Genomic DNA, 14,647 nt, shown 5'->3' on the forward strand with positions numbered 1-14,647 from the left:
GCTTCAACACATGCCATCAGCATTCCATTTAACTTGGTTCTGCATTTTACAGAGTGCTGAATGGCTTGCATTTATTTCTTTTAAACACATAAACAGGTTTTTTAAAAGCAAAAACAAAACCTCGTGGCCTCTCCTAAGTTTTTCTGTGGCTGTTGATAGAAAGTATCTCTACCCAGACCTACCTGGCTTCTCTTGGATTACGGCTCCTTCACTATTGGTGCTTGTGTCCTGTGTTTCCAGCTACAGCCTTTCCTGTGGTTCCCAGAGGGCCCTGAAGCAGGGGGCCAATAGGAAGTCTCCTTTCTTTCTGTTCATTCATTCAGCAGAATCCTTGAGCAGAACCCCCTACTGGGGGCTCCCTTTGGCTATGCTCGGGGCATGTTCAGTCCTCAAGCTCCTTAAAACATTCTACTTTGCTAACTCAGCACTTTGAAAACTGGATTCTAACCCACAGTGAGAAATCCGTCTTACACAGTGCATGTATGCATGTGAACACACACACATTTTAATGAGCCACTATGAAATCCTTGCATTTGTTTATCCCACTGTATTTATTTCATTAAAAGCACACACACACACATACCTCACCCCATAATGAGTCATGACCTGCAGTGTGGAAACCATGGTTGGAATTCCCCTACACTCCAGCCCCCTTCTGAGCTATGGGAGGGGGTGCTTTCCCAGGGTCCAGGCAAGCAAAGACAAGAGACTGGGCTGGGACTCTGCAAGACTTCTGTTCACGTGCACCTCTGTCTGAGCCCCTGTGTCTAAGGTCATAGGGAACTTGGGTGGACCTTGGTGACCTAGGCAGTGGGTGGGGTGTGGGAAGCCAGGACAGTGTACCTTTTTGGAAGCCCAGAGGCTTTCTTTCCTCCCTTCTGTCCTCTTCCTCCTGTTCCCTCTCAGAGAGGGAGATGCCAGAGCTGGCTGGCGTAATAGCTGCTCACACCTCTACGGCATCTGTGTCCTAGATGCTGTTCTGAGCTCTTTATGTGAATAAATTGGATACAACACATTATTTTTAGTCCCATTTTGCACATGACGAAATTGAGACACAGAAAAGTCTCCTGCCCAAGATTTGCCATGATTCAAGCCCAAACAGTGGTTCTCCACTGTGTGCCTGACACTTTTGGAAACTGGAGCTGATAGAAAAGCCACCTCCTTTAATGGAAAACATCTTTCTGGGGGCAGCCCAACCCTCCCAACCTGGGTGGGCTGACCCCATGACAGTGGCTCAGGGGAGAGCAGAGGACCTAAATGAGCAATTAGCTTGGTTCCTTCATTGTTGTTGTTGTCCAGTTGCCAAGTTGTGTCCGACTCTTTGCGACCTCATGCTCTGCAGCATGCCAGGCTTTCCTGTCCTCCACTATCTTCCAGAGTTTACTCAAACTCATGTCCGTTGAGTCAGTGATGCCATCCAACCATCTCATCCTTTCTTGGCCCCTTCTCTTGCCCTCAAATCTTTCCCAGAATCAGGGTCTTTTCCAATGAGTTGGCTCTTTGCATCATTCTTCATTGTAAAGGGGGAAGAAGTCCTCTTTCAAGTTAGAGGGGGTGTTGTTTGATAGGTTGGTGGGATGTGCTTCATGTTGCAAGCAGATGCTGTGTTTGTCTTATGGGGAGAGCCTGGCTTGGATTTGCAGAGAGAGAAGGCTGATGATACTCCTGGAGAGAGCTGTTACCCAAGTCCTACAGGGATAATGTTTTGCTCTAAGGACAGTTGGAGGTGGGTTTCCATAACCTGCAGCAGGTAGAGACCTGACCAGTATGGGGGAGCCTGGGAACTTTCAAAATTTTAGTAGAGATTACAGAGATTAGATGCCCACCTTCCTGACTTCCTGCATTTGGAGGGCTCAAGCTCTCAGGGAGGCATGGGGCCCTGACTAGGACATCTATCCTGGACTGCATGGCATGGGATCCCAGGGGGCCTACATGCCCTTCTGAAGGTGCCCTCGGAGGTGGCTGTGCAGAAACCAGGTTACCGCACGTGTGATGGTCACAGGGCACTGGGCAACCAGAATGCATTCGTATTTGCTGCAGATAGGTGGGTGGTCATGGAGGAGAAGAGTAGAAGCTGTTTCCTGTCCGATGTTTTGATGACTTCTTCCATGTCAAAAACAACCCCAGACTTAGTGATTTAACACAACCACCATTTGACCGTGTGCACGGGCTTTGTGGGTCAGGACCTCAGACAGGCGTAGTGGGGCTGGCTTTTCTCTGCTTCGTGAGGTCTGGGACCTCTGCTGGGGCAGACTGGGCAGCTGGAATCGTACACCTGGACTTGGGCTAGCATGCTGCCCAGTGCCCTCCACCCCGGTGTGGCCTGGTTGTCTTCAAATAACTGGATACCACAGGTCTGAGCACATTCTACACACAAGGCAGGATCTGTGTGGCCTTTCATGACCTCAGCTGAGAAGTCACACTGTGTCACTTCTACCATACTCCATTGGCCAAAGCTCTTTTGAGGGGAGGGGCATAGAACCCCAATTCTCAGTAGCAGGGATGTCAGAGAGTTTTACAGTCATTTTTAACAGCCGCATGTAACCTTCCTCTTATTGGGTGTTCAGTTCAGTTCAGTCACTCAGTCGTGTCCAACTCTTTGTGACCCCATGAATTGCAGCATGCCAGGCCTCCCTGTCCATCACCAACTCCCGGAGTTCACCCAGACTCACGTCCATCGAGTCAGTGATGCCATCCAGCCATCTCATCCTCTGTCGTCCCCTTCTCCTCCTGCCCCCAATCCCTCCCAGCATCAGAGTCTTTTCCAATGAGTCAACTCTTCGCATGAGGTGGCCAAAGTACTGGAGTTTCAGCTTTAGCATCATTCCTTCCAAAGAAATCCCAGGGCTGATCTCCTTCAGAATGGACTGGTTGGATCTCCTTGCAGTCCAAGGGACTCTCAAGAGTCTTCTCCAACACCACAGTTCAAAAGCATCCATTCTTCGGTGCTCAGCTTTCTTCACAGTCCAACACTCACATCCATACATGACCACAGGAAAAACCATAGCCTTGACTAGACGAATCTTTGTTGGCAAAGGAATGTCTCTGCTTTTGAATATGCTATCTAGGTTGGTCATAACTTTCCTTCCAAGGAATAAGTGTCTTTTAATTTCATGGCTGCAGTCACCATCTGCAGTGATCTTGGAGCCCCAAAAAATAAAGTCTGACACTGTTTCCACTGTTTCCCCATCTATTTCCCATGAAGTGATGGGACCAGATGCCATGATCTTCGTTTTCTAAATGTTGAGCTTTAAGCCAACTTTTTCACTCTCCACTTTCACTTTCATCAAGAGGCTTTGAGTTCCTCTTCACTTTCTGCCATAAGGGTGGTGTCATCTGCATATCTGAGGTTATTGCTATTTCTCCCTGCAATCTTGATTCCAGCTGTGCTTCCTCCAGCCCAGTGTTTCTCATGATGTACTCTGCATAGAAGTTAAATAAGCAGGGTGACAATATACAGCCTTGATGTACTCCTTTTCCTATTTGGAACCAGTTTGTTGTTCCATGTCCTGTTCTAACTGTTGCTTCCTGACCTGCATATAGGCTTCTCAAGAGGCAGGTCAGGTGGTCTGGTATTCCCATCTCTTTCAGAATTTTCCACAGTTTATTGTGATCCACACAGTCAAAGGCTTTGGCATGTCAATAAAGCAGAAATAGATGTTTTTCTGGAACTTTCTTGCTTTTTCCATGATCCAGCGGATGTTGGCAATTTGATCCCTGGTTCCTCTGCCTTTTCTAAAACCAGCTTGAACATCAGGAAGTTCACAGTTCACGTATTGCTGAAGACTGGCTTGGAGAATTTTGAGCATTACTTTACTAGCATGTGAGATGAGTGCAATTGTGCGGTAGTTTGGCATTCTTTGGCATTGCCTTTCTTTGGGATTGGAATGAAAACTGACCTTTTCCAGTCCTGTGGCCACTGCTGAGTCCCAGAGTAAGGCCATCTTTATTTAAGACCTTCAGCAGGGTGGTCACCCACCCCCTACTCTTCCTAAAGGGAAACTTGTCATGTGTGAAACATTTGTGTATCTCCAGAAATCCTTAGATGTGCAGAGATATTCCTGCATTTCTATCAACATTATTCAACCAAGAAGGGACAACCAAGGGCCACCAGACATTTGAAAGAATCCTGCCAGATGAAGCAAACCCACCAAGAGTCTCCACACCAAACTAGTAGAACTTCCATAAGGAAAGAAAAAAAAAAAACAAAAAAAAACGGTAATTGAACAAATTAACAGAAATAACAGACAATAATTTCCTAGTGGTCAGGGACCTGGGTCTTCAGAATGAAAGGGTACACCAAGTGCTGAGCAGAGTGAAGGGACTCTACTGCTAGATGCTTTCTTGTGAAAATCCAGGACAACAAATATAGACTTCTAACAAATATTGATTTTAAAATTTTCTAGAGAGGAAAAAATTCAGTCCCCTGTAGAAAAACAGAAATACACTGACATACAGATTTCTCATTAACATAACTGAAGTAAACCCTGCAACCTTCTTCTGGGAATTGCTCCTTTTGAGATTTATTCTGGAAGATTTCAAATATATACAAAACTTGAAAGAACAGTATACTGAATGAATTGTGCCCATTACCTACCTTAAGTCATTGTTAACTTCTGGCCAAACTTGCTTCACCTACACTCCTACTGACCACTCTCTCTTCCAGTGCCTTAAGACAAATTCTTGACATCTTACCATGTTGTGCTGCTGCTGCTGCTTGTGAGTGAGTGCTAAGTCACTTCAGTCGTGTCTGACTCTTTTAGACCCTATAGATTGTAGCCCACCAGGCTCCTCTGTCCATGGGATTCTCCAGGCAAGAATACCAGAGTGGGATGCCATGCCCTCAACCAGAGGATCTTCCCCACCCAGGGATCAAACGCACGTCTCTTCCATCTCCTGCATTAGCAGGTGGGTTCTTTACCACTCATGCCACCTGGGATGCCGCCTTATCATGTCATCTGTTAGCTATTTGAGTCTAGGTAAGGAAGGTAAGGTAAGGATTACCTTAAATCAAAAAGGTAAGGATTCTTGAAGAAACACAAACCACAATACCATTTTAATGCCTAAAGTTGCTGACAATAATTGTTCAATATCATGCAGTGTTCAGATGTTGCTGTCTTGTGTCTGTGTGTTTTAATAATTCGTCTGAGTCAGGATCCAGATAAGGTTCATATATCGCAACTTGTTGATATGTTTCTTATGTCTCTCTTAATCTTGAGGGTCCCCAAATTTTATTTTTTTCCTCCTGGAATTTATTTGTTGGGAAGATGAGCTCTTTTGTCCTGTGGTGGTTCCCACAGTCTGGACTTTACTGCATGTGGATGTGTCATGTCATTAATATGTTTACCCTACATTTTTGAAAATGAATCCGATTCATGTTCCTTACCATGCCCCATCCAAAGACTACTTCATTGGTGGTGTGTACTTCCACCAGGAAGCACACACAGGTCTGGATGTCTCTCCTAGTGTGACATTAGCACTATTGATGATTAGTGCTCAGATCTGATAATTCACTAGGGGTTACAGTGGCAATAATTGACCACTTCTTTCTCATGTATTAGCTGCTTGCTTCCTCAAATAGAAGCTTTCCTTTATCAACTATTTTGTAACTCGAACAATTTGTGTAGGAAAGGCAGAAAAAAGAAAAAGCTTGACTCTTTCTTTTTAAAATAAGTTAATGCATTTTCATTTTTCCCAGTTCCACTGAGATGTAATTGACATATAACACTGTGTAAGTTTACAGTGTACAATGTGATCATTTGATACACATACATATTTCAAAATTGTTACAATAAGGTTAACAATATTAACACATCAATCACCTCACATAGTTACCATTATTATTTTTTGTGATGAAAACATGTAAGATCTACTCTCTTAGCAACTTTCCAGTCTACACTACAGTGTCGTTAACTATGATCACCATGTATACATTAGATCCCCAGAACTTATAACTGGAAGTTTTTACCCTTTGACCAATATCTCCCCATTTCCCCCTTCCCCATTTCTGGCAACCACTATTCTACTCGGAGTGGATTTTTTTATCAATTTTTAAAAAAACTTGATTCTTTAGCATCCTCCACAGGTTTCAAAGAGATGATTTTTTGAGAATCATTTTAATCCATTGCAGTTACTATTGTTTTCCTTTTGAGTTATCTAAACTTTAGTACTTTTTTCATTTTTTACTGTTCTTATTAATGCTCAAATTGTTTCATCTATAGCTAACTGGAGCCTCTTGAAGTTGGCTCCAATGTCCTTTTACTCAACAGTAACAATCATTAATAGCTTCCTTACTTCCTTATATGACAGGATGTGCCAGGCTTACCTTGAAAATTTCCTACCCAAAACGTCTAGTTAGCCTTTTCTCCAAAAGCCCTGATTCCTTTAGAGGGGAGTGATATTTAGGGACCACAGTTTGGGTGCTGGGGTGTTCAGTGCTACTAGGTTGATTTTTTTTCCCCTAAGGAAAAAATAATTTTCTACCTGGAATTCAATATCCAGACAAGCTCTTCTGCTTATGAGGACAAATAATGATATTTTTTGACATGCAAGAATTCAGAAAATTTACCATCCATTCACTATGGTTGGGAACTGAAAGGTTATTGCTGAGCCATGAAAGACGCCAGGATTCTTGGCCTCTGGAGTAGAAGAGTTCTATTTGGAGCCAGTGACAAGGCTTGATCACTCAGAGCTTTTGTGTAATAAAGTTTTATTAAAGTATAAGAGAGACAGAGAAAGCTTCTGACATAGACATCAGCAGGTGGCAGAAAGAATGCCTCCCTGCTAGTCTTCAGCTGGATCTTATATAGCTGCTGGCAGTCTGCTAATTAAAGAAAGGAAATGTCTCAAAACTCAGACTGGCATCAGTTCCCTCACCCACAACACACATGTTGAGATAACATTGGCACAAGGTGAGTTGTCCGGGGCCATAAAATGATTGACATGAATCTTGAAGAAAGGCAGGTTTCCAAGCAAATACAGTCTCATTAACATGGCTTAAGAGAACATTTGCATGAGTAAAACATACTGATTTGTCAAGTCGGTTCTGAGTCTTAAGTGAACAGACTTGAAGACAGAGTCTAGGGTAAATACACGGTTAATTAACATAGCTTAAGACAAACATTTCCATAAGAAAAATGCATTGGTTATCTCAAAGTTTGAGAAAAGTTAAGTTCAGGTAGAACCAGGTGTCGTCATCAGTTCAGTTCAGTCACTCAGTCACGTCCGACTCTTTGTGACCCCATGGACTGTAGTATGCTAGGCTTCCCTGTCCATCACCAACTCCTGGAGCTTATTCAAACTCATGTCCAGTGAGTCGGTGATGCCATCTCAAGGTCTGAGAAAGTTAAGCTCAGGTGGAACCAGGTGTTGTCATGGCAACACATAATTTTAAAAAGAAATCTCTTTTTAAATTTGTATAGAGAAGGAGGGAAAAATCTAACGCTAGTAGTTTGTTTCCTCCTGCAGCTTAAGAGATTAAAAAAATGTCTGATACTTGCAGCCTATTTCCTCCGTTTGGAGACCCCTGGCCTTCCTGCCTATTACCCTGTCAGAGCCACGTGAGAAATGAAAAGAATCACTGAAGAAAGAAAAAGATTTGGAATGTAGGAAATAGCAGAGCCAGTCCATGAGAAAGAGCTCCCCAGACCAACAGCTACACACCAGTCCGATTTGAGCTAGAGGATGGACAGCTTCAGGAAGGAGGTTTCTGTGGGACAGGGGGAAACTGACAGAGTGGTAATCATGACCAAGTAGTCAGGCATGGAAGAACAGGGCTGGGGGGAAAGGCAGGTCAGAATGTCAAAATGAACACTGACTGGGAACAGACAACTTTAGGCATGAAGTGAATGGTCTTAAGGCACAAATTGGATCAGGGAGGAACCAGGATCTTGCTCCCACTCTGAGTGTGTTTCCCAGCACAGTGCTTGAAGCAATAGGAAGACCACTCTACTTTTTCCATCACCAAATCGCACACAAGCACATCTAACTGGTAGAGCCTAGCTTGAATCGAGAACCCTAGCAGCAAGGAAGTCTGGGAAATGAAGTTTTTAGCTTTGTAGCCTCAGTGGTATGGAAAAACACACTAGACAGAGTGAGAAGGGGTATATATGCCCACTCACCATATCCTTACCCTTGGTCGTCAATGGGGAACCCCCTAAAAAGTTGCTTGTGGATCCCAGAATTTGTGGGGTGTGACTGGTCCACAATGTTGAAATATGTCAGCCCTGCTGAGACCATGTGTGAAGTTCTATGCCAAAGACCAGCAGATACTGCACTTTCCATACATAGAAGGTTCTGGATCTGTTTGTGTATCTGAGAGACTTGGAGTATCTCTTCTGCGAGTGTCATTGGAAAACTAAGGAACCCTAGAGAGGTCAGAACACATCTATTCTTCTCCCACTGGACCATATATACTTCATCCAGACATTCCTCCTAATGTTCTGGACCCTTGCAGTAGAAATCACATGTAGATTCTTTCTTCTTCTTTTTTTGTTTTAATTGAGGTAAAATTTACATCACATTAACCATTTTGAAGTGAAGAGCTCAGCAGCATTCAGCGCATTCACCATATTGTGCACAACCCCCTCCATCCAGTTTTAAGCATCTTTATCACTTGGAAAGGAAACCCCATACCTGTTAAGCTGTCACTCCTGGTTCCCCCTCCCAAACCGCAGCAATCACCAATCTACTCTCTCTCTATAGATTTGCCTGTTCTGGATATTTAAATAGAATTTAATAACTGTTTAAATATTTAAATTAATTCCATATAAATGGAATTAAACAACATGTGACCACAGTCGTGTGGTCATGTCACTTAGTACAATGTTCTCAAAGCTCACCCACACTGTAGTGTGTATCAGCCCCTTCTTCCTTTCTGAGGCAGGGTGATATTCCATTGTGTGTATAGACCATACTTTAGTTATCCACTCATCCATTGATGTGGACTGTTTCCACCTTTTGACTATTGTCAGTAGTGCTGCTGTGGACACTCAAGTACAAGTATTTGTGTAAGTCCCTGTTTCAGATCTTTTGGGTAAAGTCTAGGAGTGGAATTGCTGGAATTCACACGGTAATTCTGTTTAACTTGTTGCAGAACCACCAAACTGTATTCCAACACAGCTGCACTATTTTACATTCCCACCAGCAACACGTGCAGGTTCTAATTTCTCCATATCTTCACCAACACTTGTTGTTTTCCTTTAAAAAACTATAGCTATCCTAATAGGTGTGGGCAGATTCTTAATAAGCATTGATAAACAGAGTGTAGGCATAAGAGTTTCCTGTCCACAAAGCAAAACAGATGAGGAAAATTTGACCTGGGTCATGAATCAATCCACATTTTTTGGATACATTTCTCGGATACATTTCTCCGCGGGACTAAATTGTATCCCTCTGATCTGAAGATTATTACCTAAGACCTACCTCTGCCTTGATGCCAGTGTGACAAGGGAAAAAATGGTACACATTTCGGATGAAATGCCCAGTGAATGAATAGGTTTGTGACTAAGGGAAATAAGGATTTGATTTTTTTCTTTCCCTAATTCTGACCAAGCAGAACCTTGCCCTTGGCAAAGGCTGGAACCCATCATTTAGATTAGAAGGCTTAAGAATTTTCTGAGACAGAAAGTCTTCCCTAGTGCTTGTCAACCTGCTTGACTTAAACTATTTCTCCAAGATAGGAAGCCCTTTGCTTTGGGTATATCAACTGGAAACAAGTGTGTTCACCATCCTGCTATAATTTAACACAGTGCTGGAGCGTCCATGCAAGGGAAAAGGTGATATAAGGTTTTCAATGGAAGAGATAAAAATATCATTATTCTTAGATAACATGATCCGGAAAAATATAAGAACCCATTGGTAAAATACTAGAACTTATAGAAGAGGTCATACAACCTACAAATCTCAGCAGTGTTTCTCTGCAGTTGCATTTGTTATTATAATCCAGCAATCCTAGTAAGTGGTATTTCGATGCACTTGGAAGGAATGATGTCAATTCTCCCCAAATTCATCTGCAAATTCAATGCAATTTTAATAAAATTGTCAGCTGAGGTTTTTGAGAGCCTTGATAAATTTCTCTGGGAGAGGAATAGTAAAGAGGGAGCAACTTACCTTACCAACAGGAGGAAAGCACAGACTATTCAGCAGATGATGTTAAGGCAATTGGCTGATGATACTGGATCCCTGCTTAACCTCATATCAAGAAGTGCATGCCAAATAATTAAAGACCTGAATATAAAAGTAAAGCCATAATATTAGCAGAACAAAATGTAGGCGATATCTTTGTGACCTCAGGGTAGGAAATAACAAAACTCCAATATCAGCCATGAGACAAAAAAAAAAAGATGAATTTGATTGCTTCAAAATTTATAAATTTTGTATTATGAAGCGTTCTAGAGATAAACTTAGATATCAGAGGGGAAAAATATTTGCAATATCTAAAGTATTTGAGGAACTCCCGCAAATAATAATAATAATAAAAGACAGTAGTCTAATGAGGAAATATGGATTTTGAAAATTTACAGAACCGATTTTGTTTTCTGGCTTGATGACACATTTCATAAAATCTGGAAAATTCTTAGACAATACTGTATAACTTTGCCTTTCCATCATTCTGTTTTCTTCTTCTGAATTCCTATAGAATCTTGGATTAAATTGTATTTTGATCTACACCTCCCTCAAGGTACAAAAATCCACCCAAATAGATCGTATACTTAATGTAAAACCTGAAACCATGAAGCTTCTGATAAAACACAGGAGAAATTTTTCTTTTTTTTTTCCTTTTTGGCTACAGCACAATGCACACAGGATCTTAGTTCCCCAACCAGGAATAAAACCCATTCCCCCTGCAGTGGAAACACAGAGCTTTTCAACCACTGGACTGTCAGGGAAGTCCCCAGAGGAGAAAATTTTCTGAACAATTGGTTAGGCAAATGTCTTTTTAGATAGAAAATCCATAAAAGAAAAAATGATAAATTAAGCTTTAGTAAAATCAAGAAATTCAAAAGACATTGTTAAGAGGATGATAAAACTGGGAGAAAATATTTACAAGTCACATATCTGATACAGGAGTTATATCCAGAAACATAGTTCAATTAAATAAAAAGTCCCAACAATAAAAATAATCTGACAGCAGAATGATAATAAATATTTCAGTTCATAAATATATGAACTAATTAAATGTATTATACACCAAATACAGTCCTTTTCAATTTAAATGATTACAATTAATAAAAATGGAAATATTTAATTAACTCAGCAGCTATTCTTTACTGTTTTGCATTATATTCACAGCCTGTAAGCACTGAATTCTGCTGACTGTGTATATTCTAGTAGTGGATGTAAAGGTTTACTGATTATCTCTAATAATTTAATTATGCATTTCAACTTCTAAAAAAAGAACTCAGAAAGTTCAATAATAGGAAAACAAAGAACCTTGATTTTAAAAAATGGGCAAAAGATTTGGGCACTTCACTCAAGCAGTTATATGGATGGTAATTAGTTACATGAATGTAATTAAGAAACTCAGCATTACCAATCATTAGGAAAATACAAAATTTTTTTTTGGCTGTGCCATGCAGCATCCCTGTTCCCCAACCAAGGACTTAATCTGTGACCCCCTCCTGTAATGCTATGAGCCCCCCTGCAATGGAAGCATGGCATCTTAACCACAGGACCACCTGGGAGTTCCCAGGAAAATACAAATTTAACCCATGATAGGATACTACTACACACCTACGAAAATGGCTGTAACTAAACAAACTGACTACAGCCAATGCTGGCAAGCATGTGGAGCTGCGTAAACTCTCACACGTCAATGGTGGGAATGTAAAGCAGTCTGGCAGTTTCTTAAACTGTTAAATATACATCTACCATATGACTCAGTTCTTTGACTTCTAGGTATTTACATAAGATGAATGAACTGAAACCCACTCAAATGTCCAGTGACAGGTGGATGAGTAAACAGGGAATGGTTTGTTCATGTGGTGGAATACATCTTGGGAATAAAAATGGAATATAATATTGATACATTCAACAACACTGATGGACCTTAAAATAATTCTGTTGCCTTCAAGATGCCATTAAAAAAGGCATGTGATTCCATGTAAAATTCAAAGGTTCTAGAAAATGCAAACTCATCTATAGCAACTGAAAGATTAATGATTGCTTGGGAATTTGTGGGAGGGGGTGCTAGGGATAAGTAAGAAGTATGGATTATAATGGAGAAGGCAATGGCACCCCACTCCAGTACTCCAGTACTCTTGCCTGGAAAATCCCGTGGACGGAGGATCCTGGCAGGCTGCAGTCCAGGGGGTCGCTAAGAGTTGGACACGACTGAGCGACTTCACTTTCACTTTTCACTTTTATGCATTAGAGAAGGAAATGGCAATCCACTCCAGTGTTCTTGCCTGGAGAATCCCAGGGACAGGGGAGCCTGGTGGGCTGCCGTCTATGGGGTCGCACAGAGTCGGACACGACTGAAGCAACTTAGCAGCATGGATTATAAAGGAGCATGAGGAAACTTTGGGGGCTCTGATCTGTTCATTATCTTGATGTGATATAAGCGATGAATGAAAGCCGCTCAGATGTGTCCTACTCTTTGTGACCCCATGGGCTATACAGTCCATGGAATTCTCTAGGACAGAATACTGGAGTGGGTAGCCTTTCCCTTTTCCAAGGGATCTTCCCAACCCAGAGATCGAACCTGGTCTCCCGCATTGCAGGTGCATTCTTTACCAGCTAAGCCACAAGGGAAGCCCAAGAATACTGGAGTGGGTAGCCTATCCCTTCTCCAGCCGATCTTCCCAACCCAGGAATCGAACCGGGGTCTATTGCATTGCAAGTGGATTCTTTCCCAACTGAGATATCTTGATGTGGTGATGGTTTTATAGATATATCTTGTGCCCAAACTTATGAAATTGTGTAGTTTGTACACATTCAATACACTGTATGTCACTCCTACCTCAATAAAACTGTGCCTCTGTTGCCTCAACAGAATGGCTACCTCCCAGCTGTGTTGTTAGTATCAAACAAGTGGAAACTTATAACAGCTCTTGGCCTGTTAGTGGTAAGGGCTCAAAATGTGTTATTTCTTACTGTTGTTATCAATACAAACATGGAGGCTCAGAGGAAAGTTTTAAGAAAGGAATTTCTTACTAAGCAGGGAATATTACCACCTACATAGAAAGGGGAGAAGTATAGGAATCAAATGACTTGCAAGTAAAAGTAAAATTTCTTAGTTTTTCTGAAATCTGTTTTTTCTATTTTTTAAAAGTGCATTTTTATCTTAAAAAATAGTCCCCAAATCCTATTGACAGCCAAGCCAATTCTAATTTCAGTGTTAAATAGGATGCTTGCATGATAATTTCTCCAAATTCCCTGTAATTCCCATTTTGCATTGGTTTAAATTGCCTGGAGAATTCCATGGACAGAGGATCCTAGTGGGGTCCCAAAGAGTCGGACACGACTGAGTGACTAACACGCTCACTTTCACCTTCAAATCCTTTGGAATTGCCTGGGAAATTTTCCCAGGAAAACAAGTTTGTGTGAGAGAGAAACAAGTAAGTAGCTTTTCTTGGCACAGAGGATATTACTGTTCAACGTTAATAATTAAGTACTTATATTTCCTTAGATAAGCTCGTGTCTGAGCGATAACCCAATTCCTGCAACCCCAGAAAACACAGTACATAGACTACTTCCCATCAATCTTCAAGCCCTTTTACCATGTGGTAAAGTGTTAAATACCCTGTCTTAGGTCGGTTCTCTGACTCCTCATGATCCTTTAGAATTTTTTCTTTATAGTAAAACTGTCAGAAATACACACGCCTAACGGTTTATTGACTATGCCAAAGCCTTTGACTGTGTGGATCACAATAAACTGTGGAAAATTCTGAAAGAGATGGGAATACCAGACCACCTGACCTGCCTCTTGAGAAATCTGTATGCAGATCAGGAAGCAACTGTTAGAACTGGACATGGAATAAAAGACTGATTCCAAATAGGAAAAGGGGTACGTCAAGGCTGTATATTGTCACCCTACTTATTTAACTTATATGCAGAGTACATCATGAGAAACCCTAGGCTGGATGAAGCACAAGCTAGAATCAAGATTGCCGGGAGAAATATCAATAACCTCAGATATGCAGATGACACCACCCTTATGGCAGAAAGTGAAGAAGAACTAAAGAGCCTCTTGATGGAAAGTGAAAGAAGAGAGTGAAAAAGTTGGCTTAAAGCTCAACATTCAGAAAACTAAGATCATGACATCCGGTCCCATCACTTCATGGCAAATAGATGGGGAAACAGTGTCTGACTTTATTTTTCTGGGCTCCAAAATCACTGCAGATGGTGATTGCAGCCATGAAATTAAAAGACCCTTACTCCTTGGAAGGAAAGTTATGACCAACCTAGACAGCATATTGAAAAGCAGAGACATTATTTTACCAAAAAAGGTGCATCTAGTCAAAGCTATGTTTTTTTCCAGTAGTCATGTATGGATATGACAGTTGGACTATAAAGAAAGCTTCAGTTCAGTTCAGTCACTTGGTCGTGTCCAACTCTTTGCGACTCCATGAGCTGCAGCACGCCAGACCTCCCTGTCCATCATCAACTCCTGGAGTTTACTCAAACTCACGTCCATCACGTTGGT

The 14,647-nt window shown here is 41.6% G+C and overlaps 1 protein-coding gene across 7 annotated transcripts in view; it reads right to left on the minus strand.

Annotated features, from left to right (window-relative positions):
- Positions 1-6,692: 6,692 nt before the first annotated feature.
- Positions 6,693-14,647, minus strand: part of ZNF12 (zinc finger protein 12) — a 35,827-nt gene continuing 27,872 nt past the window's right edge. For all 7 annotated transcript variants that reach the window (XM_059881249.1, XM_059881254.1, XM_059881253.1 and 4 more), the window contains 2 exons: positions 10,111-10,227; positions 6,693-10,010 (listed from right to left, as the gene is read on the minus strand). The gene's annotated coding sequence lies outside the window, so the exon portion shown is untranslated. The remainder of the gene's footprint in view (positions 10,011-10,110; positions 10,228-14,647) is intronic.

Source organism: Bos taurus, chromosome 25 (genome assembly GCF_002263795.3).
Source record: "Bos taurus isolate L1 Dominette 01449 registration number 42190680 breed Hereford chromosome 25, ARS-UCD2.0, whole genome shotgun sequence".
Classification (NCBI taxonomy): domain Eukaryota; kingdom Metazoa; phylum Chordata; class Mammalia; order Artiodactyla; family Bovidae; genus Bos; species Bos taurus.